This window comes from Haliaeetus albicilla, chromosome 23, assembly GCF_947461875.1.
Source record: "Haliaeetus albicilla chromosome 23, bHalAlb1.1, whole genome shotgun sequence".
In the NCBI taxonomy this organism is placed as follows: Eukaryota; Metazoa; Chordata; class Aves; order Accipitriformes; family Accipitridae; genus Haliaeetus; species Haliaeetus albicilla.
The window spans coordinates 22,861,181-22,880,023 of NC_091505.1; the positions used below are offsets into that span (position 1 = coordinate 22,861,181).

Sequence of the window (18,843 nt, forward strand, 5' to 3'; positions counted from 1 at the left end):
GATGCACAAAAATATATTAGAAATTCTTGCCTAGGAAAAAAGAAAAATAAGTTGATCAAACATACAAGAATTGTATAGGTTTCAAATGAACTAACAATACACTGCCAAACAGCACCTATAGTTAACACAGTCAGGAACTCAAAGTCACATAAATAACTAGAAAGCTAAGATTTTTTTATTTTATTTTATTTTTTTTTAATCTGGACCACAAGACGAGAAAGCAAGCAATCCATATTTCTACCCCTATTGTACCATTACTTTGCTAATTAATAGCTTTTTCTTAATATGACTATCTGTAAAATGGATCTCAAGAAATTCACATGCATGTGTAACTCACACGTAAAGTCTTGAAAAATGCAATTAGATGCATTACTCAGCTCACAAGCCAGGCTTTATATGGGTTGTGGATTAATGATGCAATGACTACAGGGATGCCAGAGCTACTGAGACTGGGTGCACCAGAATTTATTAGCTCGGACCCTGCACTGGATGAATACAGCCACGCTGCTGCTAGCTGCCGCTATGAACCAGCTCAGGGCTGACCAGGCATCTCAGCCTGGCTGACCAGGCTGCTTCACAGAAGGCACATCTACATGTACCTCTACTACCCATACAGTAGTCAAGCTTTTCCATTATCCAGGGCTTCCATGACCTTAGAGGTGGCTAGTGGAAAAGGGTCACAGCAGTAACTGCTCCAAAGTCTGGGCCACGCACCTGCTTGACAGAAAACTAAAAGTTGTCCTGCCTAAAGACGAGAAGTTGAAACCTTGAATGCAACATAATCTTAAACCTTGCCTTCTGAATCACGGCAGGTAACTGCCTACTTCTGATGATGCAGCAATAATTTAACACTGAGCTTTTCCAAAACTGACTACTTATCTTTACAGACTGATTGGTGTTTTCAATTATTACAGATAGGTTAAACCAAAGAATGTTAGCCCAACCCGTCAAAAATCTCACCATCCCTTGACCACCTTATGAATTATGATTGCAGTTTTTAAATCCAAAATGTTAAATGTCTGATTACAGACCTGTTACATTTAACTATCATTTTCAACTACCACATTTATCCCTTACATCAGAGTGTGCACATGCAATCATCCTACACAGCTGCCATCATAATACAGAGATTTACAGACCAAAAACCCATTTGAATCAACTCCTCCCCAAGCCAGCTAATAAAAATGCAACCTCTTTATGTTTGGAAAAGCATTGCTGCTTCTCTTTGGTAAAAACAGATTTTACTCTGTTGAGTAATAGAGCTTTTGACAAAACATAGCGAAACATTGTATAAAATAACTAAGCTGCAACAATGAATGAGGTCTGAATAGAAAACATTTCCAAAATGCTTCTAGTTCACAAAGAAATTTAAGTTAAACCTCACTCTATCAACTTACAGTGGCAAAGCCCTCCATCAATATAAGACAAACTCTGCGTTTAAATGAAGACAACTTCCAGCAACACTACACAGAGGTACCATTAACCTGTTCATTTTTCACAGTGTTCTAGTGTTATTTTGTTTTACTGTACATCAAAGTAGCACAAAATCATTTTCTTGGTTTATTATTTTATCTCTATAAAACTATTCCCACTCTTTTTAGCTTTGCATTTGTCCATTTTGTATTTCATTTTATTCAGTACTTCTTCCATTTTTCTTTTTTATGCTTTAAGTTGTTTATCATACTATGATGGCTATGTAATAAAGCCTACTACAAGAGCCCAGATTCACTAGGCTATAATAAAGTAAACCTAAAATAAGAGTATTTGAGTTTTGCAGGAAGTTAGAGGCACACATGCATTCTCTATTAAAATCACCTGCTGAAATCATCCACTGCACAAGAAGATTGTCTAACAGACAGTATTAGGCTGGTATGTGAAGGTTTTAAACAAAAAAGAATCGCTGCTCTTTTGATTTACGGAAGTCTCTGCTTATACATATGCATGTCTAAGTGCTTAGTTTGCACTAACTGTCTGAAAAAAATTACAAAACAGCTAAAATTAGCAGCTTTCTCCAGCAGAAGAGCTCAATCAACTAAACTACAAAACATTCTCTTCTCAAGCTCAAATACTAACAAATCTTTTCCATAGAACTCCATATGTTGATATTAATCTAAGAAGAACATTTTTAAAATTAAACAAACAGTTTTAAAAGATTTTTATGAAGAGACATTTTATTTATAATTTGGGTTTTCAGGGGAAGGGGAGGGGAGACAACAGAGTTTCATTCCTGGTTACGCAGTTTTTGCACAGACAACAGTTTATGTTAATAACTCTGTTGACTCTGAGCAGACAACTTGAAGCCCACAGGTTTACCAGATCAGATCTTAAGGTGTTTCCCAGCATATACTACAAGCAGAAGTGAAATTCTCCAATCTGTGGTTATGCACTGACCTGTACCGAATGGCCAAGGTTAAAGACAAGTTTTAGGAGATGATGAAAGAGAGGTTTGCACCAAAACTTACTCAGTTCTCTTTCAGAGTCCCACTGATTGCATTTATATCCTGCCTACTTACAGACGTAAGGCAAAGACCATTGGGAAAACACAGCACTGTTTTCTCTGGGTTTTGGTGTCTTTCGGATTGTGGTCCTTTTGGGGAAGGGGTTTGATAGATTCTGAAGGAAAAAAAAATTTGCATACTTCTAACCTACTCATGTCCTTTTAGTGACTATTACTATAAAGCACTAACTACTAGGGGCCAGATTCTGGTCTTTCTTACACAGCTGTAGCCATAATAATTTGAATGCAATTGTTCCCAGCTGAACCTGTTCAAATAAAATCGAAGTCCTTTGCCTCTAACTTAATGTTAGCTTTTAAATGAAAAACTCAAGGCTGGATGCTACTTATAGCTGACTGTCATTCATACAACACCTGCGAAAGAACCATTTGAGTCTTTAACACTGTGTTCTGTAGTTTACATATGAACCCCTTTAATGCTGTATGTCTGGTTCTGAATCAAGGAAACAAAGGGAAGAGCCTCGCAGCATTCTGACATGCTACTGCTGAGTCTGCAGCAGGTACCCCACACTTCCAGCTAGATTGCCTGAAGATGACCGTGATGGAGACCGTGTCACCCATCACGAAGCAAGATCTTCTGCCTGGGAAGACACCAAAACTCACAGAAAGCACCTCGGCAGCATATCTGAATCCAAACACTTCCAGTCCCGTTTTGGCCAGAAACAAGTTTTCTGGCATTTTTGTTTAAACGTGAAACCAGAAATTTCATAGAGAAAGGATACACATGTTTGCTCTAAATCCTATTTTTTTAATAAGATGTACACAAAGGAAACAAAAACATTAGCAGATTCAAAATTTTTATGGGATTTACTTTATGTTGTGAATATGCTGCGGTCAGGGCTAGGGCTGGCATCACCAAGCAATGAAATCTCACTGGTCTGTCTCAACACCCCCAGTACCTAGTACGCTTCCTATCGTCTTATGAAGTCTAGAATTCCGACAATTTTCACATTTACTGTGTAAACATATCTAATCTTGACATTTCAGGGAAAATTGCTAATACAAGCCTTGAACAGAAATCATTGTAAGGCAAGTAGAATTATCATCTGGGGAGAGTTAAGACATCGTTTGTGATTATGTAAGTATTACCATACAAATGCTAATAGCATTAGCATATGAATATTAACTTTATTTAATATTATTTCTCCTAATCTTTTGTCACCCTGCTCTTTCATTGCATTTTCTTCTTCAGCTTTTCCTTTAGCTCATTCAAGAAATTTATAAATCCAAGAAGTGTAGAAAAATCTTTTCCTCATTGATAACCAAGGGAGCATAAACAGGAATGATCAGCTTCAAACATTTTAAATGCATTTCTTTGAGATTTTAAAATCTCTACATACATTTTATATTTGCCATTAGTAGATCTTTGGCAACGGAAAATGACTCAATTCTAAATGAGATGCTACTTCAGTTAGAAACTGCTAGTTTATAGATATCTCTTAAAAACAGTTTAAAGTACAAGAGTTATGGTCACAAGTGAAGACCATGGAGACTAAAACAGAAGTACAATACCGTTTCTCACTAACAGATTTATCAATCTTATTCTTTTTACTAAATAAATGCAAACAAATTGGCCAGCTCAAAGTTTATACTGATTAAAATTCTATTAGTAACTCTCAAAAACCCAAAAAGTCCTCGGGTCATCAATTACTTGAAAGCAAAGATGAATGGAAGTTTTGGGCTTTTACCTTTTTTTACACTACGTTATATAGTCATTCTTGCCACCCTCTCCATCCCACCCCTGAAAAATCACTAACTCTGAAAGAGAAAAATGAACTAATCTGAATGTTGTTCATTTTTGTATTTTGCTTGGAATTAAATTTGTCAGAGACTAAATTACATTTTAAGCAGTATATTTGACACTCAAAATTTATCTAGTAAAACGTTGAGAAATCATTCATGAATGTCTGTTTTTCCTTTATTTTCTACTCCTGTTGAGAGCTAATTTTATTATTTTTCCTCTCAAAGTTTTATACATTCCCTAGACATCCCAAGGCTTTTTAATTTGTATCAAAACATAGAATAAGGCTATTTCTGTGATTTTGTTAAAATTACTGATCAGCTCCATCTTTTATAACTCTTTTTTACACTCATTATAGACAACTATATTTCATAAAATCCACAAATTCATCAACACTTTGTGAAATGTAATTAATCAGTGGAAACATACAGCACACCACTGTTGATGTATGATAGTGCTCTACTTTTGTGCTTTTAAATATAGGAGATTTACTGGAATCAGAAGTGAATTTGCATATTAATCAAGACAAATAAACATGTGGTGATTTAACTAGGAAACTGTTATTTGGATGACAATTTAATCAGCACAGGTTGAAAGGTCCATCACTGCAGCATCCTGTTTCTGCTAAAATATTGATTGCGTTACTGATTTCAGTAATGCTTTATTTTACAGGGCACAAATAACCATGTAATTACTCTTTAATTGAATGGTAATTGCTTGCTGGCAATTATTTGTTAAGTTTTGGAGTTTAATTACTAGCTTATTTGTGTTTTGTGAAATAAAGTGTTATGTATTAGTAGCCCAAAATATTTTCTGTATGAATGGTCTGTCAAAACTAGAAAAGTAAGTTATGATGGTATGCATTTGACAAATAACACTATAACACTAAAACTATTATTAAAAGGATCAGATGAATCTTTGAATGCTTTCCCTTTACAAAATTAACATTAGATGTAACATTTGTAAGATAAATGGGGGAATACTGTACCACACAAGCATGATTTCCTCTGGGGTCTAGTCCACCATTTAGCATAATTTATCCTGATGCTTTGCTTTTCATTCTCTGGGCTTCTTTAGAGGAACTGAAATAGTATCCTATCCTCTTGAGAGCAAAGAATAAACCAAGTAGAAATATATTTCAACAGTACTTCATATTTCTGCAACTGAAGTGGATTACCACCAGCACATTATCTTAGCAGCCTATAAACTTTGTAGACTTGGCAGTTAGCTAGATAACAAGGGAAAGCATTATGTCTTGCAGTGTCAATGAGATATGACACATTCTGTGATATATTTATTCCAAGTTGTGATAGATGAGGTACCCGATACTTTGATCGTTAAGATTTGAATTTTACTTCTACACTTTTCATTTTTGTCATCAACTATTTATGAATTGGCAGTAGGTAGTCTAGCAAGGACTGCTGATTTTGTTTTTTTCAAAAGATATCCAGTTAATAAATTAATTATTGATTCCACGAAGCTTGAGCTATTTGGTATAAAAATGTGCTAGACTTGTGATTTAGGAAGCTCTCATATGTATCACAGATTTCTTCAATAGCAACATATTTTATTAGGCTTAAAGGAGAAATACAGAAGTACTATATGACATGCTGCGTAAATTGCTCTGATAATAGTGGCAGTAACTGGTGCAAGTACCCAGAAGTAAAAAAAAACAAACCAAAAACCCAAAAACAAAACTGAAAAAAACCCCAAACCAACAAAAAAACCACAACGACAACAACAACAAAACAACCACCAAAACCCACAATCTTAGTTGCTTTCCTGAAACAGGTACAGGAAGCACAAATTAAAATTTTGCTGTCCTCAAAGATCATGAAATACCTCATACTGATTGTGAAAGGTACTCTTTGAAGCCTTTACCAATAAACGTACCATCTTGATAGTTCGAGTTAAAATTATTTCCTATTACCCTACGATTTGTACTTGTAGCATGGATTTAAAATAATCTCTTTACTTTGGCATTTATTACAACATTTCAAAGATGCCAATGGTAGTTAAACTCTACTTGACCTTTCAGTGTTTAAGAAGAGAAGCAAACTCTGACCTCCCAGCAACCCGATTCTGTCTCCTCTCAGCACTGGCAAACTGATCACTTGTCTAACCATTGCAGGACATTGGATCACCAGCCACATCAAAGGCAACAAGAGCCAATTCAGCAGGAGGAAAAAAGTCATCCATGCAAAATGGGCAATTAACATTAATCATACATGAAGTTGTTTGAGCTGATAACTAGAACCTGGTCCCTATGGCAACTCTCATAACAGTGCCTACACCAGCAGGAGGAGAGCCACAGCTCATCTTCCATGGGCTCAGAGCACTCCCTTCTCACTTCAGCGGACAGAAGGAAATTGTGGAGAAAAGGTCTGACACTCCAAACCAAAATCTTCCTACTTGATTCTCTGGGTTTTTTCAGTGAAGAAGGTTCTCAACATCAGCCTCAGTGAAAATGTCAGTGGAAGTTTGTTCCTAAAGCATCACAAATCTGAACTTTTTTTCTGTCATTACGAATTGGTGTTACTGTTAGAAAAAAAAAAAGACTCCTTAATAACACTGAATTATTCAGAGCCGGGACTGAAGTGGATTAGAACTTTATTAACTTTACCATTAAGAATGTTAAGTAGCACATTGTCATTGCGTTCTTCCTAAAAATCAGGCATTAGTGAAAGTCCAGTATAGATCTGAATAGTATCACCTGTATTTCCCTTATCAACAACTAGGATGGTAAGTTCAGAAACTTCCCCATCAACACAAGCTGTGTACGCAGCAGCAACAGCAAGTGAACAATTGCACTGGTTGACCCTCGTCTGTATGGCCACTCTTTCCCTTTTAACACCCAGCTCACGGCCCACAGATGGTTTCTCATGCGCAGACATCTAAATTGGTACCTACTCCAGACTCCAGGCTGGTAAAACAGGCTGCCTTGGGGCAGACCTGCTGCACCTTCCCAAGTACTCCTGACCTGCAGGAATCTCTTTCTTCAAGGCCAGGAGCACCTTAGCACACGTGATCTCCACTCCATTTGGGTTCTACCAGTGCAGTCAACAATGACATGGAGGAGTTGGAAGCGTGATTCACCAAGCCTGTCACCAAGGTCCACATACAGTTACTCTCCTGAAGTTACTGCAATGAGTTTTGGTCCTTGGGGGATGAAGGCCTCTCAGCCACACAGCTTACCCACCCTCTACCTCATCTTTTCCTTACTTTTCGTACCAGTCCTATTCCCATCCCACCCAGTTCACTTCATCCAATCCCTCTCTCCCACATTTGGCCATTGTCCAACCTTCTGAATACTTCTCATTTTCTGCTCTTAACCTGTCCATCACTTCTATCTTCAAGACCGTAGCTACCTTTAATTGCTTCCCTCCCATCCTCCACCTCTTGCCAAACTCCCAGTTATCCTCTGTTCCTGGTCTCCCTCTCTATGTTTTTTGGGGGGAGTTCCCCACCCCACTGAGAGCAGCTCCAGTGCTAACTCCTACTATGAATTTTATACTTAATAAGGAGAGAGGGGATGCCTGAGCCATACCTCAGCACATGAGCCGAGACAGCCACCTGCCAAATGCTTTCTGCCTCCTCCTTCACCTTCCTCCCCTGGGAATGGTGGGGGGTGGCTGATGGGATGAGGGAAGGTGGTCTCTGAGCAACCCTGCCTGCTCCTGGCCCAGGGCCTGGCAGGACAGGCAGGTGGTGGAGTAGAGGCTGTTCAGCACAGCACCAGCAGAGGCCAATATCCTCCCCAACTCTGAACCTTCTAGACTTATTGCCGTAATTGCCTTTAGCAATGGCCCGAGCCATGCCACTCGTATGGATGCCCGCGAATACAACACAGCAGAAATAAACCAAACCACCACACATCCAGCTGGATATTGTTTTTTGCTAAATACGCCAATTCCACAGTTATCCCAATGTTTTATAGCAATGTGTATGACAGAAGCCATCAGTCAGACTTTCAGAGTATGAGGCAAGAGCAAAATTCAAGAGCAGCAGCACTAGCGTTTGGGGTGTCACTATTGCTGGGTTCACTCACAGAATCATAAAGCTGAAATAGGCCTCAGAAGGTCACCTGCTCTCTCTACCTCTGCCCCAAGGCAGGATCAAGTACACTCAAATCATTCCTGACAAATGTTAGTCTAGCCTGCCTCTAAAAAGACTGAGTGCTGGAGATTTCACAACATCCCTAGGCAAATCCACACCAATGCTTAGGCTAGCCTTCCTATCAGGAAAGGTTTGTGAGGGAAAGAGGGGCTGACATCTAACCTAGTTCTCTGTTTGATTTAAGCAAGGTACTTTTTGCCATCTACTCGGCAGACATGGAAAATAAATTGTATTTTCCTGCTTTACAGACACTCTGTATTTTTTGAGGATTCATTGTGTTTTGCCTTTGTGAAGTTTTCATACACACAGATGGAACTTATAGACTTAGTGTTCACCTCCACGATCTTCAGACTCCCTGAACATGTGCTACAAATAGCAAAGGTACACACCTTATCCCCAGATTACAGGTAGAAATAGTGTAACTTGACCCTCTTCAGGTTTTTCTTACACCGTGCATGTCCTTATTGGACTGAATCCTGTTTAAGACAAGCCTTCCATTTTCTCAAGATCATTTTGCACCCTAATGTCATTCTCCAGTGTGTGTGAAACCCCTACCGCCTTGGTACTGTCTCTATGTTTAATAAGCTTTTTTTTTTTTTTTCTCCCATCGGCCAAGCAATTATTGAAGTCCCTGAACCAAACTGAAAGCAGCTCCCATACTCAGCACATGCTTGCAGTTCGATCTGAACTAACAGTAACCATCATCTCAGCATGGCTTTCCAGTATGTTTGTTTCTAAACTTGCATTTTCATGTGGACCCTATTTTTCTAGTTTGCCTAAAAGAGTCATGTGACACTTCATTAAAAAAGAGGCTGCTCTTCCCAAAATTTCTACATATATGATGTTCTACAAATTGTACAGGACTTAGGGACAACCTTGCCATTAGTGTTACACTTGGCAGACATAAACGTGGTGTGAAGGCGAGACACCAAACAGCAGCAAATCGGCTCCCCTGGATAACAAGCAAAGAAGTCAGGCAAACCAAGTCCCTTCACCCTGCGTGTTCCTCAGGTGGCCACCTGAAAAGCTTCTGGGGAGCAGAAAAACCCTCTATTCTATCACTCTCTAAATTACACCTGTATATTTATTTCCTAGATGCCAGCTACATCTTGTACCTCCTGGGAGCACTGGCTCCCCTGGCAAGCCAGAGAAAGCTGCCTGCCTGGGGAGAGGAGATGCAATGCATTGTGCTTTATTCTCCCTTTTATAGCCCACAGCAAATTCTTAGTTTCCACATTTTCCACAACTGAGTCCAAATGTATCTCCGATTATTAATACCAGTGTTGACATCTTCTTGATAAAGATTCATTAAATTTTTTCTTTGTCAAAGAAAGAAAGGTGATGGAACAGACAATTTAAGGGTTGACTACTCACCTGACAAAGTATAACTGTGAAGCTATTTTATACTTCATTTACTTGACCTAGTTACAGTACTTCTAACCCCAAATGTTCACAAATCATGACCCTGAAATCATAAGAATAAATAAAATTCTAATGTTTTTAAAGTTCCATTTTGCACATTTTTATTTGGCTTTTAATTCTGTAATCTTTAAGTTTCTAAAAATCACACTTCCAAGCTTTTCTCATCTAGAAGGGGCAAGGAAAGACTGAAGAGAGCATTGTTGGGTTTTTCCCCCCAAAGTTTCACAATCGAAAGCTAAGATTCTCTGATACATAAATTTAGAAGCTTCTAAAAAAAAAAAAATATATATATATGTGAACAAGCACTAAGAATTATGACAAGTGCAAAAAATAGAAGTAATCTTCTGCAGTAATTGTTGATTGAGAGTTATCACTAGAAGTTATCTGTGGCTCTTAGTCTAGCTACTGTATGAGACAGGGTAGGCACCTCTCTGCCTACTACATTAAGAGGTCTTCAGATACTACAATAGAATTAAAGAAAATACTTTTATTTGAAAAAAAAAAGTGGGTCTGATTCATTAAAACACCTTCAATAAAGTTATCTGGAAAAATATTGAAGCAGTATGGCAAACAACAAAATTATCTGATTTATAGCAAAACTTATTTTTGTCTCAATATATCTCAGTGAAGTCTATTATGTACTACCTCATTTAAGAGATGACATATTCAGGACTACTTGCTTTTAACTGTGCAAAAAGATAATAGAGAATTTAAATGAGCTTTCTATAAATTTCTTAAAGAGATATATTAAAAAGCCCTGCTAGAGTACTATATTAAACACGTAAGATTGTGAAAGAGTCAACACCAGATAATATTCTTTCTAAAACTATTCCATCCACAGACATATGTCTTAGAGATTTATCCCCACTAGGGTCTACAGGACCTCTTGATTATTTACTGATTAGGTTATTTATTTAAAACTTGAGTTTGGGTCTACCGTCAGAAAAATTACCTGAAATCCCAGTATTCAAATGTTACTATCATCTAGTTGCAGTAGAGAACAAGTGATTGGTTCTTACTTAAGAAAGTTTAACTGCTTATTTCTGAAGTCAGGCATTTCAAAATAACTTTCAAACCAAAAAAGGATTTTTGGTTCACTGAAATTTAAAACTTTAAATAACTCTTTTGGAATTACTTATGACTGTGCCTGCAGATATAAAAGTACCTCAAGATTCCTGCTGTTAATTTTTTCCTGTCAAATAACACGTCACAGGAAAAAAGGGGAATAAATCACCAAATTTCAGAATTGTGGTGATTCACAGCTGCAGACAAGATGAAAGGCCTATCTATGTAACACACTGCACCAGCTCAAATTAAGGGTATGTCAGTAACGAAATTGAAAGCGTGACTGCAGCACGTGTACGTATACACACACATTAATTTAATATAACTACATTAAATTAGTAACTGTAGCAGTGAAGATGCAGTGGCACAGATAAAATACAGTTCATTTAGCAACTTGAGATCATACCCAGTGCGACAAAGTTCCTGCTGCTGTGTCTTTACTCCTATTGTTACCCACTCTACCTAGATTAAACCTAGCAGGAGGGGGCCTGTCACTGCTGGAATCATGCCACTAACTACATACCCAGAGCCACAAACTTAAATTACAGATTTGTTGTCAAAACAATGCTCACCCAAGATGTCCAGCTAAACCAAATGTGAAAGTGCCAGAAATACTGCCAAGTGTACAATGAGCCTTGCAAACCTCAGCTCTGCTACTTGGATAGTTCTACTCGGATTTTGTTTCCAGTGAAAACTGTGAACCGCTGGAGATCATAGGCAATATTTTTATGCAATCTGCATTCTGGCTATTTTTTAACTTCCTAAGATATCTGACTCTTCAGTATGTAGAAGTGAGCCACTGAAAACGTTTTTAGGATTATTCCACCTGTATGTGAAAGCTCAGCACTGACGTAAACAGATGACAAGGCAGGCACTGCGGTCAGCATGGGAACGAGCACAGCTCCGCTCCGAACAGCCTACAGCTGATGTTGGCAAAGACGTAGACAGAATAAAGATTTTACATGAGCAAGCCTTTAATGGCTGGCCTTCCTCAAAGCCACAGAAATAGCCAGTAATTCTCTTTCAGTAAGCCTCAAATCCAGCATATGGACAACCACACAGGACCACATAGGTCTCTGTTACCTGCCGCTATTCACTGCATGTCTGTTCAGAGCCTGATGGGCTTCCTTCCCGGACTGACAGCTCAATTTCTTGGCTGTCAGCAGGCTCTGCCCTGGGCTGGAGGATATTGCTCAGCCCAGCCATCACTCCTTGAACACGTGGGTCCCAAAACCAGGACTGTGGGACTGAATCATGGCCTGTCTCTTGGGATAAGGAATGTGTGAGGACCTCATGGTGACAATGAACAGTCTCAATCTCGCCTATGAAGAAAATACTTGAGTGAGAAAATGATCTGTATAAAATCTTCAGGATTTGTCTCAAAGACAAAAAACCGTATTGAACTGAAAATTGAATGAGAAAGGGCAGGAGAAAATTCACTTTCATTAATGTAGCCGAACATCACGTATATTGCAGCATACAGTCCAACCTAGTGCAAAGATATGCCATTACACTGAAGAGCTATAAATCTGCTTTCAGCTGAGTTAATTTAGTACCAATTTTTTCAAGCACTACTTTATAGTTTCCAAATACATACTTCTACAAATATTTGCATGGATACCTTCCAAGCAGGGAATCACCATCTATTACAAACACTCATGATATGTCATATGTGTCTGAATTATATTAGATCCTTACAAGTTTTACTTTTGACCTGTATCTGAATTCAATGCCAATTTAGGGGAACATTATTAGAAAGAAAGGTTTTTGAAATACTGCTGTTTTCCACTGAGCTGTATCTCAGTAAGATTCGATTCAATGAAACTTGTAAAAAATGTGACTGTTTGAGCCTATTATCTATGGACAGAAACCTAATAGCAAGCACTTGGTGTATTTACAGCACTAAGTATCACATAACCCACATGAGATGATAGCTAATTCCGTAACAGTGGTGTATTGTAGTGTGGTGGTACAATATTTTCATAGCAATTCAACTTTGATGCACTGGGAAACTCCTCTTGCTTTAACTGTTTTGAATCTCTGCATTACACATTTCAGTGTTTTCACTATTCTGCAAAGAGTCTTCGAAGTTAGAAAGCAGAAATTCATCTTGCAAAGAATAATAAATGAAAGAACATAGAAACAGTCCTCTGTGTCACCCTTTGCACCCACATCCAAGTTGAAAGGAAGAATTGTTCATGGCAATCAAAAGGAGCCTCTGTGATTAGGTGATTGTATCCAGAAGTAAACATCTAAGGGTTAACCTTCACAACACGGAAAATACCTTTTAGTTAGCTGGTGGTCCTGAAACAGTATAAAATTAAACAGGCGGTTTAAGTAAGTAGCTACACTGCTTCACCTTTACCTTTCCGGATTTTGTGACTGTTAGCATTTAATTTGCTCACTATAGAGATAGACAAGTTGGTTATTTCTATTGCAAATGTACAAAAGAAAAGTATTTTTAAACAACAAACCACAAACCTTTAGGTCCACAAAAATATAAAAGGGCAGAAGCAAAACTTTCAAAATTCATATTAAATTTGTCTTTAAAATCTTCCTGTTATCGTAAGATGCTAATATGAACGGGACCGTACACCAAGCCCATTTAAACAGGCCTGCTTACGCTATCCCTACCTGTCAGTAAAACTCTCAAGACACAAGGGGAAAACCACTGATCAGGATGAGCCCAGAACCGATCCCATGCTGCAGACTCATCTCCTTCCTGTGTCCAAGGACAATAAATGCCATTCCTTCAATTCAAGGTTAAACTATTCACAGTTTCTAGAAATACATGCATCTAGCGAGGGCTCCAAGGGGAAACTACCAAATACACCAAGTACCTGCACACATCTGAAGAGCGATCTCTGCTACGGTACGAACTCATGGGGATGTTCTCAGGGCCTGGCTACCCCTCCTCTCGCTCCTTGACATGTCTTCAGACGATGTTTTGGCAGATAGCTCTGTGGCATCAAGGATCGATACCAGTGTAAGTCTAGTCTCTGACCTTTGAGATAAATCTTAGCCATGATTCTGGTTTTTAGAGAATTAAAAGGACTCCTGTCCTGTGAGCTAAAAAAAAAAAAAAAAAAAAAATAAAATTGTTCCTTCCTGAGCGTATAATCTTGATGTGGGCTCACATGTTCAAAATAAACTAGAGCATGGCTCTGAGAGGACCATCTAGTTTTCATCTTAAAGACCTTAAGTGACGGATTATCCACTGCATTCTTAATTTTTTCCCAATAATCAATCCTGCAATCATTTTTTCTACTATTTAAAAAAAAAAAGAAAGAAAGAAAAAATTCAACCTTCACTGCTTTTTGAGCCACAGGATATTTCCTTGCCTTCTCCCCCTACTTTGAAAAGCACACTCAACAGAAATTTTCTCCATATGCATGGAGTCAGAGACTGAACAAATAACATCTTAATATTTTTGGCAGCAAATCAAAAGATAGCGCTTCCGAGGCCTTTCGCTATGTATTGGGGTTATGTGTCCAGGTTTTGGTAGCGGGGGGCTGCAGGGGCCTCTGTGAGGAGAGGGGAGCTCAGGGGCCGCCCTGCGCTGGACGCGGCCGGTTCCAGCCGGTTCCCGCCGGCTCTGCAACAGCCCCACCAGCAGCAAGATGGCGGCACCTCTGTGGAAATGGGATCTCCCTGTCCTCATCCTGACCCACGACGGGTGGCACGTGAGGGACTGCGCTGCCGGACACGGCAAGCTGGTCTGCCGCTAGTAAGCAAAGGATGTAGCTTTAGTGCAGGAATGTGAGAAAGCCGTAATTTTAACTACAAATACACAAAAGCAAACCAACCAACCCTGTGCTCTAGTTATTCTTTTTTTTATCTTTTAAAAAGTTTTCTTCAGAAAAAAAGAAAAACTTTGGTATGAAAAGAAATGCTAAACAGTAAGTTCTGTGGCTTGTCCAACAAATATTCACATCACTTCTCCTGGAAGTGACTTAAAAACTATCCCCAAGGTACACAGTGTTGCCTCTGCTTGTATTAGTGATATTAAAAAAAAATTCTAAAGAAAAGAATTGTACTCATCTTTTAAAAAAATTAACATGACTGAATTAAATTAAGGAAAGTACCTGTAGTGATTTTTTCCAGACAGAAAAGTTAGTAATATTATTATGAAGGAGTAAATGCCTCAACAATATGGAATAAAAGGGCAGCTTTTGTAAGGAGTAGCAAATTATTTGAGAAATGCTGTGATGGTGGTTGGTAGGTACCACCTCGGTAAGTCTCCCGACCTCAGAGACTCTGACTTTAGTAGCAGGCTTAGGAACAGACCCTAAAGCCTCACAGTTCTTGAGGTTAAAGCCTCTCCAAAAGAGATCAGGGATCTTGCCCTCCAAGTTGATTTTGAATCTGCCCAAACCCTGATTAAAAATGATATTCTAATAAATTTAATCTGCATTTGAGGTGAAACCTTGGTCCATTTGTACCCTTTATCTCAATACTGCCACAGGGCTCTTGAAAAAGATAAGAATTTTCTTGCAGCATCACATCAGGACTGTCACTACTACGAACAGCTTCCTAGGTCAGCAAAGGGAGTTGAAGCTGGAGAAGAGGCAGGAGAGGAGTATTTTGATACACAGGAGATTTACAATTGAATTTTTCTCTCTGTTACCTCAGTATAAAACCAGAGTAGTAATCTCAATTATGTTAAGCAAAACTTACCCTGCAGTAATGCTAGAAACTTGCCATATTTGGGGCACACGTATGCACACAGACACACAAAACCTTTACCCGATGAAAACTCTTTATAACAGCAGATGATTGAAATGGTTGTGTAAATAAACCACGCTGCACTCTTTGATTCTGAATTGGGCCAACCTTAGAGTTGATTGTGTGGGAAGGAGTATTTCTCCACTAGAATCTGTAACTCAGCTTGCTACCGATAACACAGATTCAATAAACACTGGTTTCATGATATCTAATTCCTACCTGACCTCTCCCCATTGTACTCTGTGAGCAGCAGGTCTCATTCCCTCCCCTAAGAGATTACAGCATCACTCTTTCCCTTCTGGTAATATTTCCTCTGCTCCACCAGCAACATTTACCCTTTCCCTCGTCTTCCTCCCAGGTGGTCTAACATATCCAAATGAGAACAATTATTCTCAACTCATAGTTAGCTTCAAATACTACTTATTTTTTTTAATATCTGACTTGAAGAATTACTTTTCTGACCAAAAGCTTGTCTGGTTTTCTATCAACAGCTACACTCATGAACCTTTCTCACCACATTTACAACTGGTTTGCCACTGACAGAGAAACACAACATCATTTGGTAAATCTGTTTTTTTAAATCATCTAGACTGTCATATATGATGAGGAAAAAACTGGAAGAACCAAAGTGCAGAAAAAGCCAAAATCAGTTCAGGGCACTGAAAAGTGGCATGAGTTACTGACAAATTCAGGGATTTCCTGACATAAAGTATTTCCTAGATTAGATAGAATGGTTCATCAGACAAGTCATAACTGCTGTTGGTTTTTTAAAAAGATCTCCCTTCAGGCTGAAAGGTTCGTCTCTCCCAAAACTATGTGCTATGTGTTAACTTCCTAGCATCCACTTCTGCTTTCCTCAGTTTGAACAATCAACATTTAACTTGGCTTCAAGAAGACAGAGAAAACGTAAGATGTGTGTTGGTTTGTATGGCAAGAGATTGTATAAGTACAATTCTGCTCCTACTATGGGCAAATATAGTCTTGCCACTGACTTCAACAGAACTGCAATCATACATAATATGCACAATTCACTGCTCCTTAGTAAAAATGATGGGTTTTTTTTAAAAGCTGTTGAAAAAGACTAAAAGAATTCAAGTAAAAGAATGTTTGTAATCAGATTTCCTGGAGATAAATGAAAGACATACGTTTCCATGGCTGCCAGCCTACTAAATTTTGCAAGCATAAATATTTACCTAGGACTAGGGGGTGGGGAAATCAGGAAGAAAACCACCATCTAGACCCTTCAAAGTTTAAATACTGTAACACAGAGGTCATTATTTATAAATAGAAATAGAGAACACATCTTTTCTATGTATATTTCTACCATGCTTTTCATCCGCTCCATATGCCTTCTATTATTACCATTCTTACACCAGAAAATAATTTCTATGTCACTTGCTCACACTGTATGCATTAATTTTCTTTAGGCTTTCTTGTGGTTATTGATTTCCTGCTTTGTTGAAGTGGCTTTGTTTCTTTCTCAGCAGGCTATCCATTTTAAAACAACAGTTGTTCAACAAATACAAAAAAATTATATTCTAAAATTAAATTAGTTTTATCTTCATTTATTTTTATCTGAGTTAAATGCAAGTGACACATTTCCCCTAAAAAAAAAGGGAATACTTAATGCCTCCCAGCATGCAAAGCAAACCAAGTAGAATTTTTCTGTTCTAATAAGACATATTTATTTTTATGATTGGAAACATGAAAGAAAAAGTAAAGTATAAATAAAGCCTCTTTTGTATTCTTATGTTGTAATCACTGCTGTGCCCAGTGTTTTAACATCAACAAAAGAGCATTATCTGGTCCAGAGCCAAATTCATTTCAGTCCTATCTTGCTACACTCAAAATCATTACAAGAATCTTTTTTTTCCTTTCAATGCAAGTGGGATCATGCTTTAACACTGTAATCATTTATCCTACTAAGCACAGTAAGTTTGCTATCCTCTTCCACTGGACCAGTCAGAGATATACAGATTCCATACAACAACGAAAAGGCAGATGAATACAACTATTACTTAATCAACTGCAAAACCAAAGAAAAAGACATTTTTGCAGAAGGTGACAGTTCTGACACATGCTACATCTTGTTTCGATGCTGTATGTTCGACAAGTGCCAGTTTCAGAGTTCTGAGGCTTGTTTTCCCCCTCGATCTTCCAACACGCTTATTAACTAGCTCGAGTGAACTACAGAAAGAAGTGGGGAAGCATGCAGACACTATATTAAGACAGAATTCTTGTCAGATTTCTTGCTAAAAGCGTGTTTTCAAATGCCAATTATTAGGACTCCAAAAGCTCCTCTACATTTCTTTCTCTATGTTCTATAACAGACCCTCCTTTGTGAATGGCAGGAATTTGCTGTTCTAGCATCATCTTCCTTATCATCATGTCTTTAAGAAAAACCTTGCACGCTACTGCTCATGCATGAGAATTGTTTTCAAAAGCAATAGGCTTTATATTCTTCATCCAGTTATTGAAGAAAAAATTATAAAACACCTCCCATATTGACTATATTATTTTGTTTAGGGAGGGACATTTTCCTGAAGGACTCATGGGCTAACTATGTTGCCAAACAGCAGATACAGGATTCTTCAGAAATGCATTTAAATCAGGCAGACACAGACATGGGACTACATCTTTCGTAGCCAAACTGGCAGAAGAACAAGTACCAAGACAGTCGAAGATCCAGATGCACCCTCCACATGAGATACTGCACAGGCATGTATCTCAAAATTATTTTGTAGGTGTGTGACAAATTAAAACCATTTAGAACTTCCCCTCTTTTTAGGCTACAGACATGCAAGGAGAGAAAAGAAACAATGGTAAGCAACCAAAATGGCCATGTGAAGCAATATACTGAATACTGCCACACACAGCTTAGAAACACTGCGTACCTCGCATTTGTTTGCATGAAATATTCGGGTATCAGCTATCTTATGTAACTCTATGTATCCTATGTAACTCTACCAAAGACAAGGATTACAGAAAATGCGTACCGACTCTCTGGAAACTCAATACATGATAGTGCAACACCCAAAGTTGTTGCATGTCTGTTATCTAGGAATAACACATCATAAATTGCGACAGTGCTGCTATAAGCAACTTATATTGGGACATAACTGTGCACCAAGGGGCTAGGAAGGCAGAACAGAGACATGACCAAAAGGAAGGAGACAACTCAGTACCTCTAAGGGCTGTGAATTCTTCACTGTCAATATCTGGCCTTTACAGTCAGATTATTTGCAGAAGAGTGAATAAT

General features: G+C 38.3%; 1 protein-coding gene across 4 annotated transcripts in view; it reads right to left on the reverse strand.

The window, feature by feature from the left end:
* Nucleotides 1–18,843, reverse strand: part of DACH2 (dachshund family transcription factor 2) — a 314,600-nt gene that overhangs the window by 153,699 nt on the left and 142,058 nt on the right. The window lies entirely within an intron of this gene.